This window comes from Prinia subflava, chromosome 1 (genome assembly GCF_021018805.1).
Source record: "Prinia subflava isolate CZ2003 ecotype Zambia chromosome 1, Cam_Psub_1.2, whole genome shotgun sequence".
NCBI classification, from domain to species: domain Eukaryota; kingdom Metazoa; phylum Chordata; class Aves; order Passeriformes; family Cisticolidae; genus Prinia; species Prinia subflava.
Window position 1 is genome coordinate 76816492 of NC_086247.1, and position 27177 is coordinate 76843668.

The 27177-nt window shown below is 35.0% G+C and overlaps 1 protein-coding gene across 1 annotated transcript in view; it reads right to left on the reverse strand.

Annotated features, from left to right (window-relative positions):
* The window catches only part of CDH18 (cadherin 18), a 162444-nt gene that overhangs the window by 63432 nt on the left and 71835 nt on the right, over positions 1 to 27177 (reverse strand). The window lies entirely within an intron of this gene.

A 27177-nucleotide genomic window follows, 5' to 3' on the forward strand; every position in this document is an offset into this window, starting at 1 on the left:
ATCATGGAATGAAAAATCATGGAATTCAGTAAAGAGAAATGTCAAGTGCAGTGGTAGAGAACCAGTACATGCTGTGGACAGACTAGCTGGAAAGGAGCTTTTCAGAAAATAATCTGGTGTGTTCCTCAAACTGAATGCAAGCCAGCAATGTGTCCTTGCAGCAAACAAGACCAACATCTTCCCAGGCTGCATCATGAAATGCATTGCTGGAAGGCTGAGGGAGGGGATCCCTCCCTTCTGTTCATCAAATGTGGTCAAAAGTGCTGGGTCCAGTTCTGAGCACAGCAGCACATAAAAGATATTAATAGGCTGGAGTGAGTTTCATAGAAATAAATAAAGATATACGTAAAATGCCCAATCTATTAACAGTACATTTTTAAAGAACTAAAATCTTAGCTTAACTTCTATTGGACTCTGAAAGTGAGCTCTTCCTATAACCAGTAAGTAAATATACCATAGCATTATCAGATGTTGCTGCTGGGTAAATTTTAATCATCTAATAATTACTAATGCAAAGAATCTTAAGTAGTAGATCTACTCTTCTACTCTACTCTTCTGCTCTACTCTTCCAGGGAATTTTATATACAGCACAATTCTCAAGCTACTTTGATTCCCACAGTTTCAGATGATGCAAAAAGTATCTTCCAGAGCATTATTTTTCTTGTATTTTAAAATTACTTTCTTTGAATTTCTTCAATAAAACCATTTAGCCATTACTACATATGAAATAGTATACGAAGCTTATACCATTCTTTCCATTTTGTTCTGAAAGCAAATCAAACAAAAATAAGATCCATGAACAAAGAATAGTTTTTTAAACTATTCATGAAGTTTTTTAATTGTTTTAACACAGTTTTGCACTGTGAGTTACTTTCCATTAGAAGTGTAGTCTTGGACCAAATGGCTAAAAGTAGTGTACCAGTCTGGTTTAATTCATCAGTGTTTTTTTTCTTAAAATGATATTGTTTGAAACAGATCTTTTTTTCCAAAATTGCAATATGATATATTCAAAATAACCACAACTGGTACACATGATAAATTTAGAAAAGAAAATTTACAGAGTCATTTAGATAAAAGGAACTCCTATAATTTAATATGCATTTTCATCAAAATAAATATGGTTCACAAAATCTGGTACTACTGTTCTGCAAACTCATTTTACTAATAAATAGGAATATGGGAATGTACTAGAACTGAGAATGTCCTGCTTTGATTTTCCAAATGAATTGTTCCAGTTTTTTTAACATTGAAACAAAATGTATCATGTTTATGCATATGCATGTAAGAAGTATGGGATTTTTTTAAAGAGCCTTCCATCTCAACTTGTAACAGACCAAATGTAACATGGAACATGTATTTTAGACTATCCTCCCTACTTAGCCACCTGCATTTAAAATCAATTTAAACAAACAGAAATTGACCTGATTTATGCTTATTTTCCACTTTGTTTGCTTCAAGGGGTGTGGTACTGAATCAGGCTTGTAGATAGTTAATAAGGGTTTGTGGATGACTAATCATGACTAATCATTTAATTTCTCTCACTTGCAGCAGATTCCTCTTCTCTGAAAAATGAGACAATGAAATTGGGAAGATTCTTAATTTCAAAACCTTGTATAAACAAAGTTTGGAATACGAAAACTAGTTTTAAAGTTTTGATGGGCTAAAGGCAGAAGGTGAGAGAAGATTTAATTCCCTCTTTTTCCTGGGTTTCATATACATTTATGCATCCTGAAATCATATCATCAGTCTCAGGTATGTAATTACTGTGAGGACCCTAATGCTCTGTCCTTGTCACTAGCAGCTCCACCAACTGTCCTGGCAGTGGGCACTAAAAATAATCTCAAGTTTCACTATTCATCCCAAATGTGTAACGAGAACTTAGTTGCCTTTTTCACTAAGATACTAGTAAATGCTCCAGCAGTTTCTTTTAGAGTAGGAATTGGCCCTGAGTATTTTCTGTATGCTTGGCAGGGGTTCCTACACAGCCCACAAGAACACAGGAACTTAATCTTAAGAAAGACATTTCCCTGACTAAAACAGTTACGAAAAAAAAAAAAAAAAAAAAAAAAAAAAAAAAAAAAAAAAAAGAAGTTGTCACAGGTTTTTTAAATTTAAATACAGCCCTAATTTTGTCTCATACTTTTTAGGCAGCACTGTGACCCTGTTAACCAAATACTTTCAGCTATGCCTTCGGCATTTATCCATCTTTAGTAGGAAAGGAAAAGAAGAAAATTTAAAACTCTAGTTGCAGACATCTTTACAGGTACACCCCATACTGTTTCTGGTATTAAGTAAAGAATTTTTACAGAAGTTTGACTGCTATGTCAAAAATGAAATATAACATATGGAAGGGTAAATCTATTGGAATTGAGCTGAGAAGAACACACAGTTTTGAACCTCTGCCCTCACAAATAGTCACACCTATTCCCATCTTAAAATTATGAGAGGTATGTTCTTCCCACATGGAAGGCTTTCCCAAAACACACATTTTCTTCTAACTTATTTTCTAAGTTTATTCTCCTTTAAAGCACACCAGATTTCCTAGATTTTTTTTTTGTGTGTGTGTGTGTGTGTGTATGTGTGACAATTTTGACAGATTTGGAAAGTACATTTTCCAATTTGAATTTATCTCTCTTGACCATGTGTGATAAGAAACCTACTTATTTTCCAATTAAGATTTGAATACCTTTTTAATTGGAACCTTTTTTTTTTTATTTTTTATATGGGAATACATAACATTGGTGATTGATCTTTAATTGACTAATAAACTTATGGCATTTTTCTCCAGTGACATTCTGAATTAATGAGTCCAGAATTACTGTAGAACCATAGAATCTCTTTATGTGAATAGGACCAATAAGGATAAAGTCCTACCCCCAGCTACTCACAGGACTAACTAGCTACTCATAGGACTAGCTAAATAATATGTCTTATAAGTAATTTTACTTTATAATGCTATTAAATTTAATCATGATTTTCTTGCTCTTGCCCATAACCACATAAGCTTCTTTCTCTGTACTGACAGTTCTTCACAACCTTCTGCAATTAAGGAATTTCCTCATAATGGTTCAGTATTTATCCTCAAAGTATCAAATAAAACTGAAAAAAAAGAACACTGAGATGAAAGATTGATATAATTACTATTATGGATTACTCCTTTTCTTTCCTTTTCCCCAACACCACTGGATTTGAGAAAGCACTGAAAATAACTTTACTTTTGGCAAGTTCTACTTCCCTCTCAGGCTCTCTGAATCCATTCCTGTTACTGAAGTGCAGTCATTACCTTTTCTTTAAACCAAATTTTCTTGAAGATACTTCTATGCTCTGCAGAATCTGACAATGTGTTATGTTGTCTTTTTTAGTATTCTATGAAGAACCGTTTAACTTACATAAAAGAAAAGCTACAACAGAAGGATCTACTGTAACTGACACTGTAAAAATCAAGACTTTTTAGTTCAAGTGCAGACAAATAATAAAATATCTGCCACACTCAGGTACATAGCTATGCATTTACTGAAGTATTTTGCTATATACTTACCTATTAGTCTGGTACGCTTGAAAGAATTTATCACATTACTTACACAAAATAAGAACTCATTTAGATTCAGCAACTACCGCAGAATTTTAGTCTTTATTTTACAGCCTACTCCACAATGATGTCTGAATTGCTCCCAATAAAAAAGCTCTATTTTAATATTTTGAGCTCAGAGGTTTTCTATCTAGTGAGGAAAACAAAAAGAAAACAATCACACAAGTCCAATTTAATGGCAAACTATTTTGTCATGGGGAGTAAGTATTTTTTTGATTGAAAAATTTCCATTCTATTGTTGGAACATCAACCTGGCCACTAGAGATTTGATGAGGGGCCAGTAGGTCACATTTGATCCCCTACATTCTAGTTTCTTATATATCTGTCTTGCCATGATTATAGACAATTATGATTCAAATGTAATTTTAAATTTCTATTCAATAGCTAACTAAATATGGGAGTTTACAATTTACTGAGGGATTTGAAGTGTTGCAGATGGTAATTTCATTAATATTATTCTTTCTTCTGGAATAAAAGCACTATTTTTATCCCTGCTTTTTCTAGGATATGAATTTAGCCTATTTTATTGTAACAATATTCTGAATATATTGTATATATTAAAACACACTTTAAATTCTAATATTATTCTACCTTGAAAGAGAAACACATTTTTTCCATTTTAAGACAGATAATGAAAAAGTCAGCAAACACTTTTTTTCCCCATGAAATTTCAAAATAAAGCTAAAATTTAGAACTCTCAATAGATGTTGACTTGAATTTGTGATTTAGTTCAAGATATAACCATAAACAGAAATCTGCAATATGAAGCTTATGGTCTTACTCCACACTCTGAACTCTTCTATAACAAACATGTTTTTTAATCTAGTCCTTTGACCCACATCTGCTTTATATAACTAACACTTTGTTCCTTTACAGGGCCATACCTACACACTTCAGGGATGAAGGACATAGCACTATAGAAATGATAATTAGTGATCAATTTTCTTCTCTGGTGATGACTACAGTATTGAAAGACTCCCTTAAAGAAAAGTAACATTGACATGAAATACACAAATTCAACATTTAAGGACAACTGTTAAAAAATAAAAAGTACTGAAAAATAGGACTATTTTAAAAGGAAAACAGCAAACATTTTAAAGTAATAGGCTAGAATAACATTCATTTGGTATTAAAAATGAAAAAAAATGTTACTAATGCCTCCTAAATTAAGCAATCTGAAGCAATTTTCACTAACTGAGTGGAAAATACACCGATTTATGTGGCAATTGCATGGAGACCAAATGTAATCATAGCACCTCTCAGTTTTCATAATGGGATAATCAAATTAATTAAATTAAAAATTTGCTGCCATGACACCCCCAGAAAGAGGACAGTAAAACCTAATGTGTGACATGCAAGTGCTGTAATCAAAGGGATATCTGTTATGAAGTAGTCATCCAAACATTTTGCCAGTGGTTGTCTTTTGTTCACTTTGAAACCACACAGAAAGAAGTTGAATAGAATTGGTCTTGCACTGATCTCTGTGGAGCCTTGGAGGAATCTCTTCCTAACTATTCTGTCTTGACAATTACTTTTTTCCTACCTCTCAGGTAGCCAGTTCATAGACATTTAATATTGGCTTTGTTGCGACTAATTGCAGTTTATTTGACTAGAATTGCATGTGCCATGGCAATTATCTTTTTTGACATAACCTGCCATTTCATAAAACAAAGAAATTAGGTTTGTTTACCATGGCTTATTTTTCAGAAAAACACATGGAAAGGTATTACAACTATTCTGATTTTTTAATTGGCTAAATTCTTTCTAGCTTCTCTATTTTCTTTTTTTTTAATCTTTGCCTAAATTTGCTAGCTTCATATTGCAAGTTGTTTTTCTTCGCCTTTTAGAAAACTGACACAAATTTTAATGCTGCAAACTTGCTTATCTATTTTACTCAGGGAGCATCTACTACGCTTCCTAGATTTGGGACCAGACAACAATTATAGTTCCCCCATTGCTATAATTCTGTTCCTAAAAGAGTCAACAATTCAGGGTGAAGAAAAGTGGAAATTCTGCCTTTTTTTAAATGTGCAGATTCTGAAAAGACTTCAAAAAAGAGTAATTCCTCAGAAACTATTTATAAGTCCTGAAAATGTGCTTTCTTTTGAAGTCCAAATTGCACATAAGTTCCTTTATGTTTTTCAGACATAAAAATATAGTTAAGCATTCTTTCAAGCAAATCTCCTACCTGAGTGGTTTTGACCTCTTCTAAAATTGTTTTTCTATTTTTGAACACACATTTTTTTCTACACAAAATTGTTGGAGATATAGTATGGAGAAGTAGAAGAAAGCCTTAAAGACAGACCTAGAATAAAAACATGCCTGTGTCTTGGCAACCTGCCACTATATATTAATTTTCTTCATAATTGTGCCTGATTAAATAATTCAATTTTGACAGAAGAGATTTTGGTACTTTTGCACAGACTCATGAGTTCTTCAGAATTGGAACCCGAATTATTGGCATTTCTATAGCTCTGAAGAAACATGTGGCTAAAAGCCTAAAGGGATAAATTGTCAGATCCTCCACTTTGACCAACATGGTGCTCAAACTCTGATGTGTTCCTGTTAATGTAGTAGGCATGTGTCTCAGATAAAGCCTACAGAAGTATGATGCTACTGCTCTGATGAAAATGTATTTTTCAAGAATTCAATTAAAAATGTATTTAAAAAGCAAAGAAGAATCTGCACCCCAAGGGAGGGGGAACAGAACTATTATTTGCTCTAAGATGGTAACAAGTGACAGCTGGTTGTATAATGGAATGAAACGTTAGGCCAAGATAGCTGTGGAACCTACCTAGATACAGATATATGTGACTGACATACATCTTAATGCCTTTTAGATATTGAACATTTTACTTGTCAGATATGCAAGCAGAGGAACCAAGCAAATGATATCATTGTGGAGGCAAGGGTAAAGAATGCTGGAAGAGATTAAATTACTCATTAAGTGTATTTTCTTCAGATATAAACTTCTTATAGGTGTATTTAATTCTTTGTGAGGAGGAACAACCTAATGACACATGACAAACAAAACAATTAAGTAAAAAGGGGATGTATTCAGTAACCTCTGAACATAGCAGATGGGAATTAAGTACATGAGTCCTCTCAAAGGAAATCACATTTGACAAGAAAGAGTACAAATCAACCTGAAACTATTTATACTCACAAGCTTGGAAATCCTACTCTCTTAAAATAGACTGCTGGTATTGAACATTTCTTCTTCCAATGTCACATGCCCTCTGCTACACAAACATATATTTAATCTATAGCTTGAATGAAAATGACAAAGTAAGACACAGATGAAGGTTAAAGCTGCTAATATTCCAGTAATTATCCAAAGCTCCTTATTACTTCCTTCATAATGAAAGAAAATAAAAATGGAGTCACAGACTTTACTTCATATTTCACATCTACTATTAGTAAATTAATTTGCTTTCATGCAAATAAAACTTTCTGCCTTTAATAAGTACCTAATAATATATCTAAATAATTTGAGATAACTAACATAGTTGCCCATTGTTTTGAATAGTAGTTTGTCTTCTTTTCAAAGTAGATCACTTTGGTAAGAGGCCAAGAAGAGAGACAATGACTATAGGCATAAATCCCCCCTTTCTAATAGGTTCAAAATAGTGTCCAGCTAATTAAAAAACAAAACAAAAACAAACAAACATATAACAACAACTGAATTCAACAAACAGTCTTGAAAATATTCCACATCTAGATGAAATGCTGAATAATTTAATTACAACTGACTGCTGACTGACAAGGTCAAGACATATAATTCACATTATCTGTTAGTAAGAAAACCGACTTAGCCAACAAACCAAGCATTTACACATTGGCTGTGTTCTTTTCTCCCTGTGATACTCACTCCTTACACACCCATGAGCATTCTACTGAACTGCAGTGCTTCATTGACCCTCGCATAATGTGTTAAGGACATTACAGCAGTATAGTATAATACATAATTTTTATAAGTCACTTAGGGTGCAACCTTATTGAGCACTTCAATATGCTTATCTGCCAAGTGTGAATGAAATAAATTGAGACTGGCGTCAATATGCAAATGTGAATAATTTTTTCCATCTATCCCAGGTGTCTGGTTACAAGGAAAACAATTCTGTTAACATCCTATGACAGTGGCCATGCAAACTAATGCCTTTTTAAAGAAAAACTATTAAATTCAATAACCAGCAGAATACCATCAATAAAAAAAACCCAGTTCTTAAATGTGGGAAGTGCTTTTGTGCTAAATTTAGGGTATCAGAGTATAAATATGTATATATGTATATATTATACAACTACCTTAAAATATGAGTAATTGGTTTCCTTAGAGGTCCTTGAAAGAAAAATTCTAGGAAAAAAGGATTATCATAATGTTCTCTTGAAAAGAAAAATTAATGACCAAAAAGTCTATAAATTCTTTGAAACTTCCATACTTGTATAAAAATCTTAATCTATTCATACAATAAAAATATTAGTTCCAACTTTGAGAAATTTGAAGCATAAGAGAAAAATATCTAAGAACTGTACTTCAGATAAACAGAAGGCTGACTAAAGAACCATGGCAGATAACAAATAGATATTTTTGAATGCTGAAAATGTGTCTGTGGTAGCTTTAGGTAAACCACAATTTTCAGAATTTTACTATGGATGCAAAAACAATGGTGAGATATAAATGAAATTTAAAGGAATCTTATCATAAAGAATCTGACACATGTTCACAAGTGTTATTTTCTTTCTTAGACCCAACATCCACAAAATCTTTGTGTATTAGGTGACATAATAGGTAGCTATCGATTTCTGTTGAAATTCAATCAGGAATTATTGACCTGAAAGTCAGATAGATCTAGTCAGAGAAAAGATAAATCTCTACCTGGAAGTATAATAAATCTTACAGATGGCTGAAAACAGCAGTCTTTGTTGTTCATTTGTTATAGTACACTGCTATCAAGAAAATGATTACTGTATTACTGAATTACTGGTGTAACTTGTTGAAAAGAGACACTCTCACACTGCAATAAATTTAAAAAAAATCACAATAAGGTCAAACAAAACATAAAATATGACACAATTCTATACAACTGTTTCTCTTTCTAATTTGAGTGAATACATTAGTCAACAAAGTGCTCAACTTCTGCTGTACATATTACCACTGAACGCATCTCTTCTTGAAACAAACATTGTCTGCATTTGAAATGATTCTGAATTTAGAGAAATTACAAATTTGAAAATTCTAGCTCTGACTCTGAAAAACTCTAACTGGAGCAAGACTGACTTAGGAATAACTGTGTACATTTTGTTCTTTGTCCTGGAAAGGTAATGACTGTCACCCAGCGTGAGGGAAGTTATACAAATGAATCATGAATCAAATCACAAGTACCATAATTTCAAGCACCATATATTACAAACTTCCATGCTAGGTTCTGAAAAAAAAAAAAAAAAAAAAAAAAAAAAAAAAAAAAAAAAAAAAAAAAAAAAAAAATCCTTTTCTTCTTCCTACTTACCATTTTCATTTAAAATTACTCAAAAGTGCAACAGCCTTTGTTTTGTACCCACAGGTTTTAATTTTCTCTATGAGAAAAGAACAAAACCTACTAACTTAAGACTCAACTTACTTGCTCAATCATGAATAAGCTTAATAAACAAAGTGCAAGAAAACAGATCAATAGCAGTGTCAGAGTTTTTTTTTTTCCTTTGCTGGGGTTCTATCTTGTGCAAATCCTGCCTTCTGAGGACCTGGAATGACTTAAAAGAGTGGATCTCCATGTCCTCAGTATGTCCTTTCTAAAGCACATAAAATTTTCTAAAATTATTTTCAATTCCTCCATTTAATTAAAAAAATTCACACATGGACAATGCACATAATAGGCCTACCCTGATTTAGAGCTTGGTACAAAAGGTCTACGATTGCTCTAAGTGCATGTTCTAAATAATGACAGGAAGATTCATTGAAACTTATTCAAACGTACTTGTAAACCAAACATTAAGAAATAAACTTTCAATAGCAAAAAGCAAAGTCATCTTCCCTAACATGTCTGACCTTAAATTATACTGTTACTGCAAATTTGAAATATAAATGAAAAATAATAAAAAAATATTCCCTACTCTACTAACATTTAGGAGGAGTAAGATTGTTTTTTAAAGTTCAGAAGGAAGAAGTCTGTTTATTTAAGATCCAATCACTCACTTTATTTAACTACCTGTTGTCAGGAACACCACATCACAGGCTATATAAAAATACCCCCTTTCTAATTATAATGACAAAATGAAACAGAGATTCAGAGCAGTATACAAGTTTTCATTCATTTCAGTATTATTCCTTAACTGAATGAAGCATAGGAAGAGTTTTACCCAGAGTTTTCTTTATATATGTCTGTATAAGAAGTTCATCCTCTAAATTTAACAAGCATTTCCCTGAATGTGTTGTTTCATTCGCTAAATCTCTAGAATGACCTGAAGTAATGTGAAACAGCATACCTAAAGAAAATTACATGTATCTACATATCTGATAAGTAATTAAAAGAGAATTATCTCATGTACTAGAAAAAAAATAAAAATCCATGGTACCAGGATGAATGGGGGGTCCCAAAACATGGTGGTCAGTTGTTTTTCTAGTGCAGATATTGCAACTATTATCACCTGTCATGTTTGGAACTGTTAAATACTTTTCTTGTCCATCCTCCTTAAGACCTTCTTCAAGTACATACCTGATGAGGTGAGCAGGACCTCACATTGTCAATCATGATGCAGTATAAATCCAGATACTTCATATCAAGGTAACAAAGTTATGCTGACTGACACCACTAAATAATCTTATCTGTTATTTTTAGGCAAAAAGCTTCTTAGTACGATTAGGATTAAGTTGTCAGTCCAATAATCTAGTTCATAAGATTTTCTCTCCACAGGTGTTACTGGTGATGGAAGCTCTATATCAGAGAAAAGTGTCTCATATGAGCAGCTCCTGAGAATCTGGATAATAATTACATTTTGCTTATACTAAAATGTTAATAAAATCCTAGGCAAAGAATAAAATATACATTTGAATCAATATTTTGAGGTCAAGAACAGGATACACAGACAGCATACCTACTTGGGCCATTTGCTTCCTCTAAGGAACAGGCAATTAAATGAAAATCTCTCTTCCTTTACTTCCCATCTTACATTTTAGACTCTCCAGAATCTTTTACCATTTTGTCTTACTAGAGAAAGTTCAGTATGCAAGTGAAGCCCATTATCTGGTACAGGGTCACAGTGATGCTCCAATATACAGCATGCAACAATTACAGAAAGAAGCTCTGTAAGTTGCATACTTCTACCAATGAAACTCTCATGGAGAAATTTATAACTGCACCCTATGAGACAAGATTTAAGTAAAAAAACAGTGTGAATGTAAAATAAAATTCTGAATTTCTAAAACTCAGCTATTGTAAATTCAATCAAATACTGAAAATTAAATAGATCTAAGTCAAGTGATAACTATAAAAAACTATCTATTTCCTGGATCTAGGACAGCTATTTGCAAAAATTAGTTGTGGTAACTCTCAGGAAACTGAAAATTAAAATGAAGGATGAGTATTTTAAGGAATTTCACATTTGCACAAATGCTATGGGTATTTTTCTGCTGTATTTAGGTAGCTCTGCTTTTTCTGTAAGAAAACTTCCAAAATATAATTTCCATGAAGTGAAAATGGTGCACAGTAGCCACTTTAGAATGAGTAGATGTTGCCCATTTGTGTCAACAATAGCTTCTTAATTTTGATTAGAAGCTCTTACACTTGTAAAATTCTTTTTTTGTGACAATCTCCTGTATGGGAGAATCTACAGCTTGACCTCAGAAAATATACTGTCCTAATACCTTATTTTAAATACTTCTAAAGACATTTTTAAAAAGTTGCATTCTGATTTTCAGGAGACAAAAAAGTAAATCTTAATATTATATTTTGACATGCACAAAACTTTCACACGGTGATCCGTAACAGTAATACAGTATCAAATAAGGGTTTTGTGAAATGTGTTATAGAAGTCATTTACAGAAAGACTGAAGAACAGAATTTTAGTACTCCTTTTTAAAGATTTCATTTGTCAAAGGAAAATGACTCATGTATCCTCAGGATCAAGATAATTTAATGCCCTACACATGCATAGTTTGGAAAAGACCTGACTATATTGGTCTGCTTGTAACGAATTCTCTTTTTTAAGAACAAATTATTTGAGGTTCGTAAAAGCTATCTCAGAACATTAAATCTTCTATTTTTGTTCTAATTCTGAAAAAAAATAAAACCCTAGCAAGATAATTTTCTTTACACAATAGCAAGGTAATACAGATAATAGGTGTAATTTTTAACTGTAAATGCCTTAAAAAGGTCATTTAAAAATGCAGCCTGTGATTAGGTGTGCCCACTTGTCTCTGAGAAATCAGCCCTAACCCTGGACAATGAAAATTCAAACCATTTCCTTCACCCTTAGTTTCTCGTATCTATAAAACTGATATGCAAAAGAATATAAAGGATTCAGTCTTTTGATGTAAGCAGGGGACAGTGATTAGATTAGGGAGAAAGAGGGGTTTGATAATTTATTATGCACTGAATAGTTCTACTGCTTATTAACTATTGAAAATTTATGACTGCCTAAGTGATATTGACCAAATGGCAGAACAGTTAAGATGAAAGTTGCAACAGTCCAATGCTGGTCTTTTATTTGTCAGTCAGTTCACCTCTCCTGTGGGTGCCAGGTGAGAATCAAAACCAGGAACTCCCAAGTCCCAGGAAATGAATGCATGTCCACGACAAACTCAGTGCTTCACAGACCAGTAAATGAACTGACTACTTGGGCACACACTTCTTGCCCAGAGCTCCTTCCAATTTTTGTGTGCAAGACATATCATGAAGCATAGCAAATATTTAGGGATGATTAGAAAGCAGGCCAGCCCGCTGACTGCAAAGCAGCCCCTTTGACCCATAGCAATAGTCACTTTATATTTTCAAGTTTAAGAAAGGTGCTGCTCAGGGTATGACTGCTGCATAATGTATGAATATAATTCAAACATAGATTACCACTCCATTTTGATTTCAGGAAAAATGCTGCACTTTAGTGTCCACGGATGCGCAATATCTTCTCTTGCACAGTTTATGGTTGCAGCTCTGTACATTTTACAAGTTCTCACTATTTATTTGAGCTTTACAAACCCAGCACATAGGGAACCTTTTCTGAAGCCATCTTGATTCCACATAAGTGTTTTTAGATACATTTTTGAAAGCTATTTCTAGCAAAGGACTGAAGACATGTCTGTGTATGACAGTCCTGGATAAACGCCATAAATTCCCATAAATCTGTCAAAATGGAATTTTTTATTTTCTTTTTAAAGACTATTGTTATTATAAAGGCATATAAAAAGACTGAGTTGTCACACGAGGGATTTATGAATTAAATTCATATTTTATAACGGAACAAAGGACATCTTGATAATTAGGTATCTATTTACTCAATTTAGTGAACACTATATTCAAACGGACATATTGAGCCAACACTGAGAAAATACATGAAGAACTCAACCTTTTCTTAAGTTTTCTTACTTCAAAAAGTGTTTGTGTTTTTTTTTTTAACTGTCAGCCTTGCGATTATGAAGTCTGAAAGCTACAAAATGCTTTTTTGTATTTGTGCCTCACTATTAAGGCTACACTTTCTCTGGAGGAAATATGGTCTCTTTTTAGTGGTGGAAAATGGAAAATAAAGAAATATATCAATATATTACACAGATATTTTAATGAGCAATACAAACCAAATGCTGGTGTCTGATGTTCTAAAAGTGCTTATAAAAATGCCTATGAATTTCCACGAAATTACAATGTCCCTCAGCTTTACACTGAACAATTCTCAAGTGTCACTTGAAATGAGCTTGTTCAGGAACACATCACATTTCAAGAAATCTTCTGAAATATTCTAAACCCTTTATTATAGATCTTTTTCACATAAGAACTCTTATTAAGGTTATTTAAACACTGCACTACATCATCAAATGTGAGTGGTTCTGTACTGTTAAAAGGACCACTTTTTCTTCTTGTTTGTTTTTTTTCTGTAGCTGCCTATCTTAGTTTGCAGCATGGTGATGTTCCCACTTCTCTGTTTATGGACAATAAATTGAGTTTAATACAATAAGCTTTTATGAACGAAAACAATATTGGCTATAGCATAGAAATGCAAGAGCTGTCAATAACTTATCCAACAAGGACTCAAATAAAAAAGAAAGAGGTAAAGAAAAGAAGGCTATTTCATGCTCCCTTCATGCTGTATATGCGCATGTGTGTACCTGTGTAATGCTCAGTTGTTTCCTTCATCCTTTTGAACTGGGGAAACAAAGGTTATGTCACACACTTATTGTGTGACAATCTAGCCTCTAATGTTCAAATTTATGTAAATTAGAATCTTACACTGTAAACAATGGTGTAAAACTATACTAAAAACTTAGACAAAAAAAGAGAACCAATTTTCCGGGTTGTTTTCAAGATATGTTCTGTATAACCTGTCCAAAACTTTATTCTGATTGGCTTTAAGAATTCTGTGCATTTTCACAATACATAACATATGTAACTAGCTGATGTCCCAGTGAAATATATCCCAGTTTAGATTTACTATTGAGGTACTAAACAGATGATAAGCAGCAGTGTCCTGCACCCAGGGAGTAAAGAGATCTTCCACCATAAACTGAGTCTTTAGATGCTCCATGGTTTGGTGCATCCTAAAAGTAAGGAACTATAACTGACAATGCACAGAGCAACTGCAGTTTGTACATGTAGGTGTCTAATACAGATGAATATATACTTCTGAAAGTACCAGACAGAAAAAGAAGACTCCTTCCTCCACTGAGTAAGATCTTTGTCTACTGTCTCCTAGTATATCTGTGTTTTGTTCTTTACCTATTTTTCCCAGCGATCCATTCAACCCATTCATTTAGCTCATGAGCAAGTATTTTCTTTCCAGGCTAGGCTAATTCTTGCATTTTGTGATAATACTCATTAGTCTCCTCAATAGCTTTTGGTTGATTTTCATCTCATTTAGTATAGACTTAGGAAAAAAAAAATAGAATTTCACATTTTTAATGAAATAGTTACATTTTCCCAGAAAGTAAACCCCAAACAAAATTTGTTATACTTTTTCTCTGAGATGAAAAATAAGCATTTCACTATGCTTATCTCTGGAAGCAATAAAATTATTATATCACTCTGGAAGCAATAAAATTATTATAGTCTCTAACATCCCCTCTCCAACTTATTTACCTGCCTGAATTATTCTTTAACTTCTACATGAATACAATCTAGCAGGATATCAGTTTAAAGCACTAAGTCTTACTTCCCGAGTATAAAGTAAAAGAATCACAGAGAAACAGGACTTCTGCTCCAAAGGATGGATCAACTGTGTTTGAACCATTATTGGCACATGTTGATCTAACATGTTTCAAAGACATCTTTTAAGAAAATTGGCATTTCTTAACAGGCAATGCATTTTAATGCTTTAAAAATCTGATTATATTTTTTTCCTAATGACTAGCCTTAACCTGTCTAGTTACAGCACAGGTTCATTGTTTCTTGTTCTATTTTTCTTGAAACTGAAATTCAGTGAGATACAGATGGGTTAAAATACACATCACTGACTATAAATATACTTTATGGGGTTGTTTTGTTTACATATTCATTTTCATTTTTATTTAAAAAGAGATTCAGAAAGATCATTATAAGCAGAGCCCAAGTTTAAGATAAATACCTTGCTAAATATATATATATATAAGCATACTATCATTGTATAGTATTACCCTCTTCTAAAAAGTTACTTAATGACAGAGAAAGCTACTTTTATATCTTGTTTTACAGTGCACTATCTATAACTATATTTCACCCCCTTCATGGCTGTGTTAACTGACAAGAGTTTACTGCACCATACACTATAGTGTCACATACAGCTTTTGAGCAACACTGAAATAATTTTCCAGACCATTAGATGCATTCCCCACTTAAAAGACTGAGATGCTTATAGTAATGCAGAAGTAATTCAAACAAGTACACACAGCTGCAAACCTGTCAAATGGCAAAACACTGGAAGGAAAATGGGTTTTCAGTCATCACTTATAATCCTTCACTGCAATGCAAAAATTGTGTGTAGTATATGTATTTCCTCATCAGCTGGCATAGTATTGCCTGAAAACAATAGAGTATTTGCAAAGCCTAAAGAATGGAATCAAATTCTGGTTAAATAAACTGACTTCAGAAGGAATTTTGAAGGGAAGTGAAGGACAAATCATCACATTTTTCAAGTCTAAATAATATGTTTTCTCTGGTTTTGTGGTAAATTGTCAGAACTGCTATGGAATTGCTTTAAGTCAGTGAAAAACTGATGAGCCTTCTTGAGAAAAACATGAGCTGATCTCCTTGGTGATCTCACAGTAGGGTCAGACCAGGCCTAATGCTGGAAGGGTGTCTGGGGTGAAGAGGAGGCCTCAAAGCCTCTCAGCAAGGCACAGAAGAGCACCCACATGTCTGTACCAGCTGTCAGCCTCACTGTCCCTCACTGGGCACAAGACTTGTAAATCGAGTCCTTCAATGAGATAAGAATGCTCACAAAGACACTCTGGAGAAAGTCAAACAGCCTTTACTGCTGCCTCAGCAGGCAGAGGAGGTCCAGCGTGTTTGTTTTACCTTTGTATGAACTAAAAATTCTGACTGAAAGTAAATAAGCAAGTGCCGAAGACTATTAAGCCCTATGTATATTTTAACTTTCACACCCCAAAGAATGCAAAGGAAGAGAAATGAGAACATGCCTTACATGTATAAGTCAGTCACCAAAACCCCACCTATATCATGTGATTGTTCCATCTCTTTGGGAAGTGCCAAAATTATAATATAAAAGAAAGAGTTCAGGGTAAAAAGACAGAGAAGGAAAAATTAGTATCTCTACTGGCTCAGTATATATCTATGGACTCCATCTCTCTCTCTCTCCTAAAGGGACACCTTTAGGTGAGCTTTGTTCTGCCAGCTGCATTGGAACAGACACAGGAATACTTGTTACATATATAAATATATATGTGTGTGTGTGTGTGTGTGTATAGTGCTAATAGATCTGTTACTATATTTTGATTTAAAAATATAACTCTCTGTAGTTAGTGCATTTATCACCAGCAATCCTTAATCTGCCATTCTGTTGCATCAATAAACTGCAACAGAACTTGGACCTTTGTGAATAATAAACTTTGTGAACTTGGATTCTGTAAGTTCTCACTGAACTTGGACAGACCTATGGCATCATATTGGGAAACTGCACTATTTGTGGATCAGTAATTGCATGAGTTCTGATTGTATACAACCACACCTATAGTGACAAAATATGGCATTTGTGAATCTGTGGTTGTGAAAGCTCTGACTGAACTCCAGCAGACTTACACTGCTAGATTGGCTATAATCAACTAAGCCCAGCTTCATACAGCCCCTCTGACCCCTGAGAACCAGCTGAAAAGCAGAGAGTTTTATTTTCTGCTACATTTCTATACCCTTAATGCAAGAGATATAAACCACATGGCTACTTTACGTGGATAAATTAATAAGAAAGCCAACTAGAAATAACAATCATTTATTTCATGCACAACTATGGCTTTGTGCCATTATCTCCGTTTATCTCTGCTGTGATTTAAAACATGAAAAGGAAGTGGAATATCTTGACATATGCACTTATGAAGAAACAAAGCAGCAGGACTAAACTTCATGTATGTCCAAAATGATGAGTAGTAAGAAATCCCCAAAGGCATAACTCCTCTGAAACTTTCTCAGAAAGAACACCTACTTAAACAGCTTTAGCACTTGGGGATTTGCAGATTCCTCCAAATTTCTGAAGACCTAAAAATTCATGTGCAATACATCCTAATTATTATTTTGCAAGAGACATCACAGCAGTTGAAACACTGAAAATGTTAGGCAGGATCCTTAATTTATGACTTCCAAAACAATTTCTTAAAAGTTAAAGAATAATTTTAAAAAGAAGTTTTAATGACGGTAGCCTTTACTTCCTTGTTTCGTACTAGGGTTTCTGCTGCCTGAGGGAAAAGGAGCTGGGGGAGCTGGTTGACAGCAGCTGAACATGAGTCAGAATGTGCCAAGAGCATCCTGGCCTGGATCAGCAATAGTGTGGCCAGCAGCACCACGGCAGTGATTGTGCCCCTGTACTTGGCACTGGTGAGTCCACACATCAAATCCTGTGCTCATTTCTGGGCCCCTCACAGCAAGAAGGACATTGAGGTGTTGGAGTGTGTCCAGAGAAGGGCAGCAGAGCCAGTGAAGGGTCTGGAGAGTGAGCCATATGAGGAGCAGCTGAGGCATCTGGGGTTGTTCAGCATGGAGAAAAGGAGTCCCAGGGGAGACCTTATCTCTTATCTACAACAACCTGAAAGCAGGTTCTTCCTCAAACCATAATTGCAAAATACAAATGGAGCTGCCTTCTATTCAACTTAATTATTTTCTGCTCAGGAAGAAAAAAAAAAAGTTTGCTACCAGATTTGGAGGACTTTCAATCTTCCTTTCTCGTAAAACCTTTATATTAGTTCTCAGCTATGCAAGTATGTTTGCATTAAGTCATTAGCTAGATATGTCAGAAGTTGCAAAAAACATCAGTTATCCATACTTCAGTTACTGGCAACTAATCCTTTGTGGACATGGAAAAAATGTAGGAAAAAAATGTCTGGCTAAGACTCTTGATGTCCAGTCTGGCATATATTAAGAATATTTTAAAACTGTTTTTCAAGATCTGTTAAAAGTTTGAAACAGAAAAATATTTCCCCATTCACAGTCATGATAAACATATAACAGCTTCACGATTATTTATGAAAAGAAATAAAAGTCTAAAAATTAATATAGAATATGTTAATTTTTAATTGAATATGTTAATTTTTAGTCTTATTTTTTTAACTGGATCCCCACTTATGTCCATAAAAATAAAATATTACAAAGACCTTAAAAACAGCCCTAATAAAAACAGCTTCTTCACAGAAACAGTGATTGAACATTGGAGTGGGCTGCCCAGGGAGGTAGTGGAGTCACTGTCCCTGGAGGTATTTAAGAAAAGACTAGACATGGCACTTAATACCATGGTCTAGTGGACAAGGTAGTGTTAGGTCATTGGCTGGACTCAATAATCTCAAAGGTTTCTTCAAACCTTGTTCATTCTGTTATTCTGTGATTCTGTAACTGTATGAAATGTTTTGATTTCAGTTATCCAGGCTTTTCAAAAACAATACATACCTTCTAACATAATCATTGTCAACTGTGATGGAAAATTTTATATATCCAAATGCTTGAAAGGGATTTTTTTCTTTCACAAAGTTCTTAGCTTTATGTCTTGATGATTTTGTGGGAAAAAACGTGCGTGTGTGTAACTAAAATGCTTGACTATAGCAACATCCTGCCAGAGGTGACTGTTGGAACCTGTACAGCGTTTTTATATCTAGTACAGAATATAGCACGTTGCCTTGAAAAACTATTCTGTCATCATGCCTGTCTTTCAGGCTGACTGCCTAAAATGTGGTGGAATAACTTTATATTGTTCAAGTTATTTTTTGTTAAAAGCCTTTGATAGCATAGCCCCTAGCAATCTGTCATACTTCCTTCTTGAATCGTGTCCTGAGAAGGAACTATGCTTATATAAACTTGCTCTCTACAGATCGCAGCTAAATCTCCTACTGTATAACAACAAGGTAATTTTATCTGTGCTGACACATTCGCTTAGATTTGTCACTCCTATCACTTTCACTCACCCTTCCCCATCTTATAATAAATTTTGTTACCAACTACAGTATTTTTTAATACGCTGTTTCTGACACTGAAGTGTCTTGATTGCCAGTTTTGCTTAGCTTTTAAATGGTTTGTTAAAACAGAAGAATCATCAAAACATTTGGGTTGGAAGGGACACTTAAAAATCATATAGTCCAACCTCGTTGCAAAGAGCAGGAGACTTTAACATAGATCAGTCTGTTCCGAGCCCTGCCCAAACTAACCATGAATGTTTCCAGAGGTGGAGCATTCACTACCTCTCTGGGCAACATTTTCCAGTGTTTCCTCACTATGGTGGTTTGGCAAGGAAGTGATTTTTCAGGAAGTTATAGCAAAAAACAATTAGTGACTGGCTTTGAAGTGGACAGCTTGATTGACCAATTAAAAAGGTGATACGTCTCTACAAACACACACAGGGTTAAATGTCAGATGATCCCGGGAAATTTCCCTTTCCCTATCTGCCTTGGAAGAGGTAAACTGGCCCCAGCTCCTGGCTCCCGGTGGGCAGTGCCTGACCGGCCCCTGCCTGGGCCAGGCTTTCCCGGGAAGCCTGCCAGGACCGGTGACTCAGAGGCCAGGGGAGGGGAGGAGAATATGCCCCTGGCCCGATCAGGTTTCCATCAGCTGTAAAACATCCTGCCACTAAGCTGTGGGGGCCGAGCCCACCTCCCCCTCCAGTGACTCCTGGGCAGAGGAGGAAAATGGGGGAGGAAAGCCCGACTGGTTGAGAGATCCTGCAGCTGGGACCAAAGGCGGCACCGCAGCCAGGCAGGTGGCCCTGCCACAGCCAGAACCCAAAAATTCTGGCACAGCCCAGGGAGGTCTGACCCTACCACCTTCCATCACCTTTGGCCAGGAAGAACCATCACCCCCTTCTGTAGACCTGGGAGAGATGTCAACTCTTTCCGTACACAAATGAAACTTGCGGAGCACTGATCCTTCTCTGAGCGAGAGGGAAGGGACAGAGTGAACCCTGGAGACACACTCCTTAAGAAGGAAGTCAGTGAAGAGAGAGAGTAAAGGTTGGAAGTGGGAGAAAGGATTGACGAGTTGCCTCATTTAGGCTGGGCTACTCTTGTGAGGTCATGGAGAATGGACTACATTTCCCTGTAACATATGAATGCTGCTTAGGGCGATGCAGAGATCTAGTTATAGCTGTGAACTGATACAACTGAGATTTAATGGATAATTTTGAACAGAGGAAGACAAAGTGATATGAAGCCCTTTGCTCCCAGGGAAAAAGAGATCTCTGTTCCTTGAGATGAAGATGATTCTGGAGATAGAGGAAGAGAACCTTTGTTTTATACTAGAATAGGCATCCTTAAACGGTACCCTAAATAAGTTGATATGGCCCATGAGTGTAGCTAATGGGAAAGCTGCTAATGGGAGAGAATTCACAGTTTGCAGAGTTTTTTTCCAGGAAGCTGCAGATTTGTAACATGGGAGCCACCAGAGGACTGTTTTTTTGTGGTGATGTCTCCATGGGAGTTCTAAGAGAGACTCTTCTCCCTAAGAATTGATGAAACATTATTCTTAAATGGTGAAACTAACTGAAAATCACAGGTTTTGTCTCTTTATGTTGTTAGTGGGAAAGTGAACAGTTTGTGCGTTCTTTTAAGCTTTTGTTTAACAGTTTGTGCGTTCTTTTCTTTTCTCTAAACTTCTTTTAATGCGTTATTAAACCTATCTTTATACCCTTCAAGTCTGAGCCTGCTTTGCTTTTCTCCTAATCCAGTCTTACAGCAGAAAAGACACTCAAACCACTATATCCACTCTCATGGTACAAAATTTCTTCCTTATATTCAGCTATATCTACCCTCTTTCAGTTTAAAATCATTGCCACTTGGATTTCAAGTCTCTGTTAAGAAGTTTCTCTCCCTCTTTCTTGTCAGCCTGGTTTACGTACTGGAAGGCTGCTGTAAGGTTGCCTGAAAGTCTTCTCTTTTCCAGGTTAAACAGTCCTATCTTAGCCTTTCCTCATAAGAGAGTTGCTCCAACCCTCTAATCATCTTGATGGTCATCCTTTGGACTCATCCTACAGGCCCACATATCCTTCCTGTGTTGGGGATACCAGAGCTGGGTGCAGTACAGCAGCTGGCATTTCACCAGAGCAGAGGAGAACTGTCACCTCCTTTCACCTACTGGACAGGGATGGTTGGCTTTTTGGGCTGCAAGGGCATGCTGCTGGCTCATGTCCAGATTTTCATCCACCGGCACCCTCAGTTAGGGATACGTTGTCAGTACAAAATACTTTTCTTACTAGAGGTGAGGCATAAAAGAAATTGCACTGGAAGATGCAATATTGGAGAAATACAAATTTGTAACCAGAACTTAGCTTTGCAGCTAGATCCTATTACTGTCTCTGATAACAAATACACTTCAAAGCCAGAGGTCCATGACACAGTTAAAACCAAGGTGACGCAATACCCTTCAAAGTGACTCTATCAGGAATAAATTCAGCATAAGTGCACAGATGTACAGCTATGCAAGTCTGTAAAAAATGAAACAAAATGAAAATTCAAGGTCTGCATAAGCTTACTGCCTTCTGCAGAAGTAGGCAGAACTGCCTACTGCAGACATGAAGTGCTTTACAAATGCAAAAGAAAAGACTCTCTGATCAACTTAAATACTGTTTGTGGAAATTAAAAGATGTACAGATTTCAGGTGGAAGTGAAAAGACTTTCAAAGCCATTTTATCTTGTTTATTCCATTATATAAGTCTAATTTCAGCAACGTTTGACTTTTAACTTTCTTTGGTGATATATGTATACTTAGTTCAAATGGTCAAGATTCTTTTTTCTTTTTCCATTATTAGCAATGTTCCCATGTTATTTATTAGAATCTGGAGGAATGCTAGCAAGGAAATGAATATGCTGTTCTCCATCCCACCCCTCTCTTTCCCAGCTTTCTCCCCATCTATGAGAACTGCATCTACAGAATATGGTTTCTTTTCCATTCATTATAGGGGCAGGGATGAAGAAACTATAGGTATTGGATAACTGTCAAAACACACAGCAAGAGAAGATGATCTTTTAAACCAGGAGGATCAGGTCACAGATCTCTGCACTGTACAGTGTAGTATGTTTGTCAGAAAAAAGGAGAAGTGAAAAGGGATTGATGAGGGATGATAAATTTACTCATTCTCCACTAGACCACAAAGTGCTGGAGCCCAGTTTTTGAACAAGAAAAACTTGGTATTTCTTTACAGAATACTCAGCTTCTTAAACGGGTATTGGATCTTAGGATAATGCGAGGTATCAGCTACTGGTTGCTAAATAATGCTGACAGTAATTTCACATAAGAAAAAAATAGCTTTCATTTTCTAATACCCTAGCGATAGTTTCCAACTAACCCTTAGCACTGAAGAACATTTTTATTTACTCTTTTCCTTCTCTCTCATCTATCCTCTGCTTTTCCTCCTAAGCCACAAATGCCTTTACTCTAAATTCCAGTAAGTTAACCAAAGGCAGACACTGGCAGATACATTCTTCATACTAATTATGCGTTGCATGCTATGTTTCTCCCATCAAGTGCCTCCCACATATTTGACAAAAACCTTTCAAATCAAAAAGAAGAAAAATGAAAACAAGTCTCAAAGCCAAGCTGTGTGATTGAGAAAATCACTTAACCTAGTGTCACTGAACTACAAAATCAATTAATGTCTTCTATCATCTTCAGAAAGTGCTATCTAACAGGCAGTCTGAAACAAATTATACTATATTTCAATGGAAGTAATTTCTTCCATTTAGGATTAGAATGTAGGTAAATTGACCTTTTTTCTACCTGTTCACAGCATAAGGAAACAGGTCAGTTTTCTTCTGCAAGCCTTTCAAAAAGGTTTTGAACAGCATGCTAGGATAAACCAAGGTGTAATTGAAATTCTGGTTCAGGAACCCACGAAGGAATATTTAACCAAGGTGTAATTTCTATGTAAAGTAAGTTTCCCTAGATGCATTATTGCTACATATAATTTAAACAGTAAAATTGACCTTGCATCTAAATGGATTTAAAGAAAAATCAACCCACACAGTGTCCCTTCAAGTAAACAAATCTTCACAGCTATTTCATTACCATATTCAGTATCTCTGGGGTTTTTTCTGTTTTGGCTTTGCGGATGTGAGCAATCATATTAGTATCAAGTAAATATCTGTTTCTTTTTTCACACCACTTTGCCAAAATTTACCTGACAGATATCTAAGCTCCACAGTGCAAACCACATTTTATGGATTATCCCTTTTCCCTTTCCTCTATTAGTTCAGGAATATAGTAGTTTTTAGAGTAAGCAGAAGCAGATTATTATTATGTCTTTAAACAAAACTTTCTAAAAGCCAGGGAAAGAACTTTGCTGGACTCTCAGTGGAGGCTTGTGTTAGATGCTTAGCTCCACATTTTGAATATGATTGTATTTCTATTTAACTTTCAATTTTGTTGGAAGCTTTTCTGTTTCTCACTTGTTTCTGAATGAAAATGAAGCAGATAATTTTTAGCTGTAACTCCTCACAGCAAAGGTACAGACCATCTTAAAGAATACCTGCTTTTATTTACCATTTTAGTTTGCTGAATTATCTAACATAGCATTTCTTAACTTGAATGAAAATCTGAAGTTAAAAACTGGTAATTTTCAGTAGGAGATCTTGACTGAAATCTACATGAGCCAAATGTGGTTTTGCTGATACATATAAAATGCTGCAAAGCCACTTGACATACTTTCCTTGGGTGTTAACTTATCTAAGACACTGATTTCTAATTTACACTGTGAAGACCAATATTCTGTTGTGCAAAAGAGAAAATATTTGAGCACTGACTTCTTTGCATTCCTTTCTTCCAAACAGGGTCTACACCTTTACTTCTTGCCAGAACCCATTTTCTTGCAGTCACTTCTGTATAACAACACTTACGAGATTGCCATTGACAGGTTTCATGAATGATGTTCTTCAGTCTTCACTTTCTCTTAAATAAAGAGAAAAAAAATACCACTGCTCCATACCTTCTCTTGGTAGGCAAGACAAGGAATAGAATAATGAATTCATTTCTTCTCCTGGGTCCTTAAGTGCCACACTTGGGGATAGTTTTAATGTATGATCCATCCACATTGTATATGCTTAAATTTATTGTTAAATAAGGAAGTAAACCCGTCCACCTTTGATTACTTTTAAAAGGACAGCTATCTCACTTGGATTATCTAAATTATTAAAAGTAAAATTGTTTTAATATCATAAATATGCTAAGTATCCTGATACAGCTCAAAAATATATCCAAATAGGTACAAGTTTAGCAGACAGAAAAACACAGAGAAGACAGCAGATTTCAGAAACCTTTGTATAATAACTCTGAATATGTTATTTGTGCATTTGGTGTAGTTTCCCCTTGTGAAGACAATACATTACTATCATAGGAATGGAATATCAGCAGAGCCAAACAACTTAAAAATTCTGACAACTTTAGATAGCCTTGAACATGTCACAGGGGAGAAAAAAAGAAGAGCGTATCTAAAGGTAGTGTAAAAGTGCAATTTTTTGTTTACTTCAAAAATAAGCAGTGGTCTATGGAGCTCTGTAATTCCTCCTTCATTCTCCTTTTTTCTGTCCCAGAGGCCCCATATTACTGTGACCACCATCCCAGATAAAAGAGCTTTGACACAACTTCAGGTATCTGCCAGAAAAGAATGCTTCTAAATGACACAGAGTGTTACCAAGCTCCAAGGATAGATTTGATTTTTCCACAATAGCGGATATTTATATGTTCAAAGGGGATTTGCTGCAGTGGAACAAGGAGGGAACTACTGCTATGCATTTTTTTTGGGTAAGATATTCTGTCAAAAATTATGTTCACTATCTGAATGAATCGTCAAAACAAGTTATGCATTTCAATTTATACACAAGCTCTGTTCATTGACTTTAATCATAATCACTCCTGCATGAAAATCCTATAATTACATTACATCCTATTTCAAGCAATTGTATCTATTCTTTACATACATTTATATTTAGACACAAGTCTCAACATACTTCTTTTCCTTCCTTTTGATACTTTTAAGAAGTACCCTCTATAAACCTTTACATAAGTATAGAAGTGTGAAATGATAACTGTGAAAAACTATATTAGGATTAAAATTCTTAAATCTTTGTGTTTTCTATGTGAACATCTGCAGGTATGCAAAACCAAGGGGTATGAAAAGCCTGTGATTGATTGCTTAACTGTGAAGAGATGCCACCCACATCAACAGTTGGCAGGAAATTTATTCTTAGTACAAATAGCTTGCAAGTCACATTTATGTTGGGCTGTTTCCTGTGTAGACAAACACTCTGCTGCGCTGATCTTGTTTACCAAGACCTAATGCCCCAAAATTTGTTTGTTGTTCGTTGTTTGATTTTTGTTGTTGTTGTTGTTTCCATTTTTTTCTTTCTTTTCTTTTCATTTTCTAAGCTATGATAAGATATGAAGTGACACAGTGGGAATCTTTATCTTAAGAAAACACTTTTCCTAGTCAGATGAGACTCCATCTTTTTGAGAACTGGCTACTTGTCACATTCACAGCCAGGAATGAATTCTTTACACACTGGGACATACACTAGAAAAATCAGGCAATAAATCTAAATGCTCTCTCTGGATGCAAAGGAGAAACAACTCAGTATTAAAATGCTGAGTTTTTTGTGTTGTTATTACTGGTAAATACATACACGTTGGATAGATTAGCTAAAGAGAACAGTACAGCCTACTAGTCCTATTCTTTTTTTCCAGTGAAGGTCTGGTCTCTAGTTAATAATCAACAAATCAAGTCTCATGGTGTAAAACTGTTTGATGGACCTTTCATTTTTCCACCACGCTGATGGAAAAATTATTTTATTACTGTGAACACAAAGTAGCACTGAGAAAACAGAAACAGACATAGATTTATGAACTACTTTAAAAATGACTATTGATGGAATACAGTAGTTTTTCTTAGAAGCTATCTATTTAAATATTTGTGACCACACCAAAGAACTGAAATAAAAACACACTCAATAGAAACATAAAATACCCTAAATTTCCCTTCCTATCCTGAATTTATTAGTACATAATAAGGTGTGTAACACTGTAGGCTGGTGGGCTTCAGAGTCTGTTCAGTAGCAGAACTGGGCTTCTGCAAGAAAACCCTCAGTATAAAGACATCACCCATACTGAGAGCAGTTTAAATACTTATTCCAAGTAAATCTTTCCTGTATTCTTTATGACAGCTCAAATAAGCCTGGAGGAACTATGACACTACACATGTGAGTAGCCTGTTTCTCATTTCTAATGCTCATTGTTGCAAAAAGCACTCGTACTATCAAGCTGTGTAAATTACATACAGCAAATAATGTACTTGTTGAATTAATTTACTAATCCACTTTCTATTTTATTTTCTGTAACCTTTTTAGAATTTTAATGTTATTCTCAAATTTGTTAATGAATATTGTTCTTAGTCTGTTTTTCTATCAATGCTGACAGTACTGTCATATTTATTGATAGTTTTAAAAAGGTTTATCTAAATATCAGTGGAAAAAGATTCTGTAAAGAGCATGCCACTTTCAGCACAAGATATATATATATATATATATATACACACACAGACATATATATACACACACATATATACATACACACACACACACACATATATAGATAAAAGATTCTTCATAGTTTCCGCACTGCAGCTACTGGGGTTCTTAACATTTGTAGCAGAATGCCTCTTAGCTGCTCCTTTATTCTACAGTTACTAAAATCATAGAATCATTTTGGTTGGAGTAGATCTCTAAGAAC